This window comes from Cupressus sempervirens, chromosome 10 (assembly GCF_028749045.1).
Source record: "Cupressus sempervirens isolate cs-2001-9-10 chromosome 10, ASM2874904v1, whole genome shotgun sequence".
Lineage (NCBI taxonomy): Eukaryota > Viridiplantae > Streptophyta > Pinopsida > Cupressales > Cupressaceae > Cupressus > Cupressus sempervirens.
Genome location: NC_143127.1, coordinates 124,898,632 through 124,909,194, shown reverse-complemented (window position 1 = coordinate 124,909,194; position 10,563 = coordinate 124,898,632).

The following is a 10,563-nucleotide window of genomic DNA, read 5'->3' as shown; positions in this document are numbered from 1 at the left end:
AACCCTTGTGTATGAATTTGATTGTTCTTCATTTTTAAAAGCATTTGTGAACATATTTAATATCTGAAACCCTCATTTAATTAATTGGATAATTTTTATTTTGAATCAATTAAGAAATTTATGTTTTCGGGATAGGGTTTGGGAAGTTTCCATTTTTAGTAGGTTTCCATTTTGGGAAAGTTTCTATTTTTAGCAAGTTTCCATTTCAGGATAGTTTTCATTTTTGGTAGGTTTCTATTTCGAGGAAGTTTTCATTTTTAGCAAGTTTCCATTTTAAGAAAGTTTCCATTTCAGAAAAGTTTCTATTTTTAGTAGGTTTCCATTTCGAGAAAGTTTCCATTTTTAGTGAGTTTCCTTTTCAAGAATTTTTTTCCAAAGTTTAATAAATTTTAAATTATTATGGATCTAATCGCCGTTGGCAAGCCAAACAACCGATTTTTGATATTTGTCAAGGATTTCCCCTAGGTCCCCCATATCAACCTCGGCTGGCCACAAATCAGGTTAAGGAGCCGGGTCAGGAGATAGTGGCTATCCTTGCAACTCTGTCCCATATTTCTCATGATGAGCCCTATGGTATAGAAGGTTCTAAATAAGTTCTTGCTGTCATGGTTTGTAAAAATACTCAGGATCCTCTTAGGGCCCCCCTTCAAACCAACAAAAAATCACCAAGTATGGAGAAAGAAGCAACTGGTCAACCCCAATTCAAATGAGATTCATGTTCAACCTGTAGATAGGTTGAAAATTACACTTCCAAGTCATATGCTACAAAACTCTATTGATTTGCTTCGTCAAACTACATTAATTGGAAAGTTTTCCTCTAACTCTCTGCTATTTTCTTCTATTAAAGATTGGGCTCATTTGTCTTGGTCAGAGTTAAGGGATATTTTTTATATCAATTCAAATTCAAAATGTTGTGTAGCTATTTTTGACTCAAAAACATCTAGAGATTTGGTGCATAAGCAAAAAGGATGGTTTTGTTGTGGGTGTGGGCTATTTACAATGATTTGGATTCCTAACTTTAATCCTCAATCTCTTAAAATTCCTTTTATGTCACATTGGATATCTTTTCCCTCTTTACCTCTTGAGTACAGTGATCCTCAAATTATTGAAATCTTTGTAAACAAGTTGGGAATCTTCCTCAAACATGATCATGTACCTTATGATCAACCACATTTGGATGTGAGAGATTTTTTGTTGTTAGATACACGACAACCTCTTCCATCTCATTTGGCTATATATTCTCAATGGGGTTTATGGGATCAATCAATCTCAAGACAGAATGAGCAAATAGCTCATAAGTTTCAAGATAGATTAGGTCATTTTAATACTCAATGCCAACATTCAATTCAGGACATACAAGAAGTCTGTCCAGATTATAATACAGACCCTAATTTATGTGCTCATAAAGTGCATTCGGAACCGATCCATAATATCGATAGTATTGTTTCTTCTCAATTTGTTTCTCCTCCAGTAAGAAACTAGAGTATGGTGTCTTCCACAACAACCAAACTTTCTATGTTTTTATAGTTGGTCTTGCCCCTTTATCCAATGCTTGTTAGCTGGGTTAAAGATCTCTCATGATCTCCCGTTAGTGAAGCCTTCTGTGCATTTCTCGAATTTGGATGGTTCAGAGCAGTCACATTCAGATTTTCCACTAGTTTATTAGCAAACAAGTAATATTCTTTCTAAAAGCCAGTATGCTGATTGGGAAGCTCTTTAAATTGGAGATTAGATTGTTTCTACAATTGCTAACTATTGGTGTAAATAAGTATTTACTTATTACACTTACTTAAGTTTACTTAGGGTAATGCATTGTTTAATTATTTTGCATTATTTTATTATTATTTTAGTTGAGACACTTAGGAGTTTGTGTACGCTCATTGAGTTACGCAACTCTAATTATGTACATGGTGTCTACAACATAGGAGTATGCATCATTCACTGAGTTGTCATGTTGACAACATAGTTATCCGCACTCCTCATTTAGCACATGTTGTCTACACCACTGATTTGCATGCTACACCATTGTAGGCTTATCCTCATGTCATCACACTTAATCCCGTGCTTAATGGAGGATAAACCATATCTGGTGGACATGTGCTTGATTGTATGACTTATCATGTTGCTGACTTCTATGCATTCTAGAAGCTCTCTTGAGGCCTTTATATACAGACACTCCTAGTGTACTCTTAAGTTGGCTAAGCTAGCATATTGAATGAATATCGTCATTCTAATCATACTCTGTCTATTTTGGTCTACTATGTGCTTGTGTTAGGTTCTTTAGTTCTTGGGTGAATTTTGGCCTAAGCCAAATTCTTACATGGTATCAGAGCTGAGGGAGATTCTATGCACATAGCCATTTGAGACCGTTCATGCTTCAACACCTCGACACAAATCTAGAGGATCCGCAGAAATTGGGAGTGTTTAGAGCTAGATGTGACCTCATCATTGTGTTCGGAGCGTCAATTTGGTGAAGATCGACTATAAATTTGCCTATGTTGGGTAAAAGTTGATCGTGAGGAAATTTTTTTTTGCAAATCGAAAATTGGAGGCCCCGATTTGCAGTTTGGGTATGGTCATTTTATTGATTTGATTAGTTATTTTTTGGATCTAAATTTCTCTATTATTTTCAGAATTATTTTTCTGTCATTTTTACATGCAAAGAAAAAAAATTTCCGAACCGAGCAGTGACACCCTGGCTCGGCTTTGTATTTTTTGCTTGATTATTTTATTAATTTGTAGGGAGTTTATTCTATTTTGCGGGCATAATATTCCATGGGCATTGCAAATTATGTCCATACGCTATACGGAGATAGGCCTACAAATTTTTGTACAAATTTTAAGCACTTGCGTTCAAGCTCGGTCGACTAGCCCGGCCACCAACATCCGCTGGCAATGCCCATTCCCAAAGCTTTTGTTTTTGATGTGTGGATTGGCGCTTGTAAACAAAGCAGAGGTTTTCCCCACACCCAAAGTGGGATAAAACCCACACAAATTCAGTGATTGTAGTTACAACCCAGTGGTCATTAAAGTGATTTCGAAAATCACTATGTTCTGCTTTAAATACTCTGACGAGCACTCCAATTTTTTGGGAATCTTAGCCACAGTGCCATCAAACCCTTCTACGACCACTACGGGACACATGACACCCTTTGGTTCATTCCAGCTACCATGTAGATCTCCACTCATCCATGAAGACCCGCTCAATGATTAGAAATGTGGCAGCATTTCAATAGGTTGAGTCCCTGCGCAACCCCACAGATGTTTCCACACCGATAGCGTTGACCTGCGAGCAAGTTAGCAAATGATGACATGTGGCGATATTTAACTCGACCAAATCCATCCATGCTGGTAGATCCATCATTAGTATGACAAGGCTAAGTCACATCCAACTTGGCACCACATCATCACCATACCACTACCACACTAGAAAATTTTGTACAAATCTGTACATTACGACATTGCCACGTAGACAACTGACATCATCCCAGCCTAGGAGTACGCTGGAATCATCATTTCATTATCTTAAACTTGATGACTATATGGACATCAAAATAAGGCCAAATTGAATTGCTGTGGTGGTCGTATGATTGTCAAATTTAACCCCATCATTCATATTTGCAACCGCTCTCCATATTCATTTTGGTTTTTGCAGTTTGACTTCGAGAGGCCATAACTTGGACATCTAGACTCCAAATCAAGTGCAAATTTTTTTGAAATTGGGTAGAATTTTCTAAATATTTTAGTGGTGCAGCTATTTTCTGGTTTTGGTTCAAGGATTGTTCAAAAATTGCATTTTTTTGTGACTGTACTTGCATAATCTTGCATTTTGCAACTTCAAACGCTCCGTATGGGCACATCTAGCATTGAAAAAAGGTTCCATTTTTTTTGAAAGTGTGTTATTTTTTGTCTACTTTCTAGATCTAGTATTAGATTATAGGGTTTTATGGACAAAAGTATCACTTTCAGCAATACGGCCTTTCTTTTCTTTGTAATGCTTCAGAATTGTAGCACATTGTAAAGTTTCAGATTTGTACTCCATTAAGAGGTTGTAACAAGCAAAATCAGAAGTCCACAAAGGCCAAAATTGGCAAGTGGCCCATTGTAATCGTACTATAGATAAAGTGCCCAAAGCATCTATTTTGGGGGGGTTTCTTGATTTAATGAAAAGGGGGGGTGTTCTTGGTGTTGTGTTCTCTCTTTTCTGCACTTTTCATTCATTTTCTGCATTATGGGAAACTTTAAGTTTCCTAAATTAACTCCTCATAACTATGCTTCATGGTCAATCCAAATATTGTATCACTTAGTGCACAATGGAATTTTACAATATGTAGATGGTACTCTTCCTAAACCAGCAGGTGATAATGTTTCAGCAAGTGATTTTTTAGCTTGGGTAGCCATGGATAGGAAAGCTGTAGGTGATATATGTTTGGGGGTAGATGATAAGATCATGTATCAAATCAAGAAATGTACTACATCCAAGGAAGCTTGGGATACCCTCGAAAGCCTTTATGGTAATGTGTCTGAAGAGGATGTGTTCAAGATTGAAGATGAGCTTGTATCCTTAGATCCTAAGTCATATGACTCCATACAGGATTTCATCATCAAGGTAATTGAGTTAAGGATAAAGCTTACTGATTGTGGGAGTTCTATCAAAGATGACAGATTGATCTATCTCATCCATGACAAGCTGCCATCAGAGTATTCCACATTTGTATCTTCATTTAACACCTCAAAGACTACCTTAGGGTCAGCCTACAAGAAAGTCACTTTTGATGAATATGCTAAACTATTGGATGATGAAGAAAAGAAGTTGAAATCAATGGGGATTATCAAAACACCTCAATCCAAAGCATTGGTGGCCAATGAGGGTTCTCAAAATTCAGCTGGACAATCTTCAAATAAAGGAAAGGGTAAAAAGAAGTGGAAGAAAGACAAATCATAGACTGTAGAAAAGACAACACCAAAATCTAATCAACAAGGCAAGTCCTCAAATTCCAACAAGAAAGGGGACAACAATAAGGAGAAGAAGAAGTGTGCTTATTGCAAGAAATCTCATCATGAAGAGCATGAGTGTTATCTCAAAAAGATTGATGAATTAACCAACATCATGAAGAAACATAAAGTTCCATTGCCTAATGCTTATAAGGATAAAGGGTCTTCATCAGATTCAAAGGGCAAAGGGAAAGCACTCATGGCTAATTCAAACTCTTCAAAGGAATGGATATTTGATGCAAGTGCCTCATATCACATGGGTTCTTCAAAGGAGGATTTTTCTTCATTGAATCACTCAAAGGTACCGCACATCTTCATGGGAAATGATAGAAAAATGGCAGTTGAAGGGAAAGGAAATGTGGAAATGGAAAATGGAGAGTTTCAAGAGGTTCTCTATGTTCCAAACCTAAGTTCAAATCTCCTCTCAATCTACCAAATCACTCACCTCAGAGATGGACATAGAGTTGAGTTCCTTCCAGACTTAGTAAAGGTGCACAGTCTCAAAGATGATTCCTTGGTTGTAGTGGGGAAAGTGAATCATAACAAAAGGTTGTACTCTTTCTCTCATTTTGTACCCAAGTCTTCTTCAAAGGCCTTGTTAACACAATCCAATTTAAGCATGCAATTATGGCATGAGCGGTATGGTCATCTTGACTACCACTACCTTTAGCAACTTTGTACATACCACATGGTGAAAGGTCTACCTCAAATTAACTTTTCTAAGGGTGAATGTTCAACAGATTCAGAGGATATGCATCCAAAGGGGAAGTTACAAAGAGGGAAGTCTTCAAGAGCAATAGGTGTTCTACAGATGGTTCACATGGTATTAGCAGGTCCTTTTGCATTCAGCCAGGGTCGCTACATACTCACCTTAGTTGATGATTTTTCAAGGTTCACCTGGGTCTACTTTCTGCATAGTAAGAATGAAGTGTTGGACAAGTTTATAGACTTCAAGACTCATGTAGAATGACAATCTAGGAAAGCCATCAAAGTACTCCACATGGACAATGGAAACATGGATGTGAATAGAAGACTTAAGGACTTTTGCAGACATGAGAGAATTGATCTTCAGACTCCACCATCATTCAATCTACATAAGACAGATGTTGCAACATTGAGGATTAGGACTCAAATCTATGGCAAGTTGCATGATTCATGCCAAGTCTCTTGATCCATCATTATAAGTCGAAGCAATCTCAAGTGCCACTCACATTCTTAATCATTTTCCTCATCTAGCCTAAGATGGAAAAACTCCTTTTGAGGCATGGTGTGGTAGAAAACCTATTGCGACACACTTCAGAGTCTTCGATTTTCTTGCATGGGAAAATAGATCTTCCAGGGGATGCAAGGCATAGTCACCTCAGCCTTGTACTTTCATTGGTTATGAAGACATTGTGAAGGCATATAGACTTCTAGATCCAAAGACACATTAGATATTTGTGGAGAAGGATGTACATTTTGAGGAAAGTTCTCCATGCTTGTCCTCTACTCCTCTTTGCACATCATACAATATGGAAACTGATAGTGATTCCAGAGATAATGCTTCCACAGATTCAAACACATGGGGTTCTATCGACAGTTGTAGTGAGAGGTCACTTCATTAGTTTAGTCCACATGCATACATTGCCACAGTGATAGGTCCATAATAGTAGGGTACATGCAGTCTTCCAAATATAGGTTCGGTAATAGATTTGGGGGACAGTATTCATGATCTACCTCTTCTTCTTGATGAAAAATTACCTTCTTTAGTTGTCATGAGGGATCCATCCGACTCTCTTGTTCATTCTCTACATGATCGATCCTCACAGGTTGAAGTGATTGTGGATACTTATGATCAACAGTTGCAACAGGATTCTTCATCAATAGTAGAGATGAACAATTCTTTGGGATAGGTTCTTCATATAGTTGAGAAGGTCTTAGATACATCACTTATTCATGGGATTCTTTCCACATAAAGTGAAAACATATCATTTGTACCTTTGGCATTGTTTCTTCCTAAGGGGAGAAACACCATTTTGCAGTCTTGGATCAGCTTCTTTATTGGAGCAGTCACTGTTCGATATTCTTCTTTGGGGGGGGGAGCCCATCCTGTCTCTCTTTCTCTTCTCATCATTCTCTTATGTATATACTAGATGTATGTCATAATGGGGGGGGTCTTGATTACTCCATCCATCCATGCATCCCTATTTATCTCTCTTTTTGGGGGAGGATTTTTCCCATGAGGTTTTCCCTCTTTCCCCACTTTATGGGAGATTTCATATCATTATGTACATGTGTACCTAACATGGCCTAGTAGCCAGGACCCATTCTACATTGCATTCTAGATTTCGTAAGCTTAAGGGCATTCCCCTAAGTTGCACTTAAAGGGGGGTGTTGTTGTAAATAAGTATTTACTTATTACACTTACTTAAGTTTACTTAGGTTAATGCATTATTTAATTATTTTGCATTATTTTATTATTATTTTAGGTGAGACACTTAGGAGTTTGTGTACTCTCATTGAGTTATGCAACTCTAATTATGCACATGGTGTCTACAACATAGGAGTATGCATCATTCACTGAGTTGTCATGTTGACAACATAGTTATCCGCACTCCTCATTTAGCACATGTTTTCTACACTATTGATTTGCATGCTACACCATTGTAGGCTTATCCTGAAATCATCACACTTAATCCTATGCTTAATGGAGGATAACCCCTATCTGGTGGACATGTGCCTAGTTGTATGACTTATCATGTTGCTAACTTCCATGCATTCTAGAAGCTCTCTTGAGGCCTTTATATATAGGCACTCCTAGTGTACTCTTAAGTTGGCTAAGCTACCATATTGAATGAATATCATCATTCTGATCATACTCTATCTATTTTGGTCTATTGTGTACTTGTGTTGAGTTCTTTAGTTCTTGGATGAATTCTGGCCTAAGCCAAATTCTTACACTAACAATATAATATTTGGTATAGTAGAGGAAGAAGGATTCAATATAGAAAATCAAGAAAATAGTGATCTTGATGTGTTGCTTAAAGAATTTCAGTACTGGAACAGTTAAATTGCCTCAAAGAAAGCTTCTAGTTGTAAGACTGTACAAGTTGTAGAAACTACATGTCAAGCGGAGAAAAATGATTCATTTCTAGAATCATGCATTGACCATCATCCATTAGGTGTTGAGAAGAGAATTCTTTAGCAAGTGGTAGTCAATTTGGATTTTCAACTTGAAGAGACAATTTGGAGGGAACATGAGACTGGCAAGGATCAATCGAAGTCTCCATCTCAGAATATCCCAAATAGTATGGAGGAATTTTTTTTTCAACAAGTGGATAATAAGTCAAATTTTTAACTTGGAGAGATAATTTTGAGGGAACCTAAGGTTTGTAAGGATCAATTTGAATTTGATCTTCAGAAAAATCTAAATAATTTTGACCCTCATCAAAATTTCTCAATTGTTCAGTCTCCTCTTCGACTTCAAATTTCCAAGATACCCAAATCAAGAGGGCATCCTAAGAGATCAAAGACCAGAAATGAGATTGTCTCAGGTATTTAGACCACACTAGATGACAAATTTTTTGTAAACAAGAGAGTGATGAGGAGAAAAAATAGTTCTCCTTGTCAAAAATGAAAATTATCTCATGGAATGTCAGAGGCATAAATGCCTCTGACAAGAAAAGTAGGATTCACCAGTTTATTGAATCCACAAAAGCTGATATTGTGTTGCTGCGAGAGACAAAATTATCACAAGATACATTCCAAAAAACTATGGCCAAATGGCCAAGGTGGTCCTCATTATATTCTCCAAGTATTGGAGCTTCTGATGGTCTTGTTGTCCTATGGAACCCATTAACAATTCAGGGACACCTTATTCAACATCAAGAAAATTGGCAAATGTTGCAAGTGTTAGATTTCGATGTTCCTTTTACCTTGATTAATGTTTATGGTCCTACCTCTACTCAAGACAAGTTGAAAATCTGGGATAAATGAGCAATGTTAATTTAGCTTCAAAACTCTCACCTCATTATTCTTGGGGGTGATTTCAATTTGATCTTGAATCAAAATGAGAAATTTGGTGGCATTTGCCTACCCATTAAAACCATTCAGGATTTTGCTCAATTTGTAGAGAACAATAATTTAATGGATATTCAACCTTCTAATGGAAAGTTTACATGGACAAACAAGAGGTCTACTTTTGCACAAATTGTAGTTAGATTGGACCGATTCCTTCTTTCTCATGAATGGAAATTGGGTAATTTCTATTTTCACTCAGAGATATTGTCTTTGTTAGAATCTGATCACTTTCCAATTTCCATAAACATTGATCAATCCACATTTGTAAATCATATTCAGCATAAGTCATCTTTTAAATTTGAAAGTATGTGGTTGCACCATCCACACTTCCTTCCACTTTTAAAACAATGGTGGATCAGTGCTCCTTTTGTTTTGCGGTCTAAAATGCATCAATTTGCCAATAAATTAAAGCATGCCAAAGAGCAGATCAAAATTTGGAATCAACAAGTTTTTAAGAATTTTTTCAAGCACAAAGAGGTTGTTAAGATGCAATTGGAGGAAATTCATTGTTCCATAATCCAGTATGGGATATATAGTGACACTTAAGTTAAGCAAAAAGAGATTTAGCATGAATGGAAGGAATTTTTTAATAGGGAGGAAGAATATTGGAGACAAAAGTCTAGGGAAGTATGGTTACAACAAGGATACAAAAACACAAAAAAAATTCATGCTCCTGCCCAACAAAAATGGGTAGCCATGTTAATTTTTCAAATTATGTATTCAAAATCAGGTAATATTTTAACTAATGCTCAACAAATTAGAGATGAAGGTGTCAATTTCTTTGAGAATCTTCTTGCACCAGCAGATAATCCATCACCATTACCTTCAAAAGTTGAGGATTTCATTTAGCATATCCCTAAAATGGTATCCCACATGGAGAATTCTAAGCTCTTGGCCTTGTTCACCATTCAAGAAGTTTGAGAAGTAGTCTTCTCCTTCCCCCTAGATAAAGCTTCGGGGCCAGATGGTTTTACTACACTATTCTTTGAGAATTTTTGGGAGTTCATTGGTTGGGATCTCTTATAAGCCATTGAGGAATCCAAAAATTTTAAATCTATGCTAAAGTACTTCAATTCTACAAATATTGCAATCATTCCAAAGAATAAGGAGCCCAAAACTTTTGCAAATTTTTGCCCTATCTCACTTTGCAACTTGACTTACAAAATCATTACTAAAAGCTATTTATTTGCACCTTAAAAATATTCTCCCATTTATAATTTCTCCCAAACAAGGTGGTTTTGTTCTTGGAAGAGAGATAATGGAGGGTGCAATGGTAGCTCACAAAGTCCTTCATTCCATCAATAGTAGTTAGTCCTCCAACTTTGTTATCAAGTTAGAAATGCAAAAGGCATATGATAGAGTCTGATTGAAATTTCTTTTCCAAGTTCTTCAAAAAATTGGTTTCGATAAACATTGGTTCAAGTGGATTATAGCATGCATTTTGGGGGCTTGGTTTTCTGTTATTATTATTGGATTAGCATCAGGCTACTTCCCTTCCACACAAGGTGT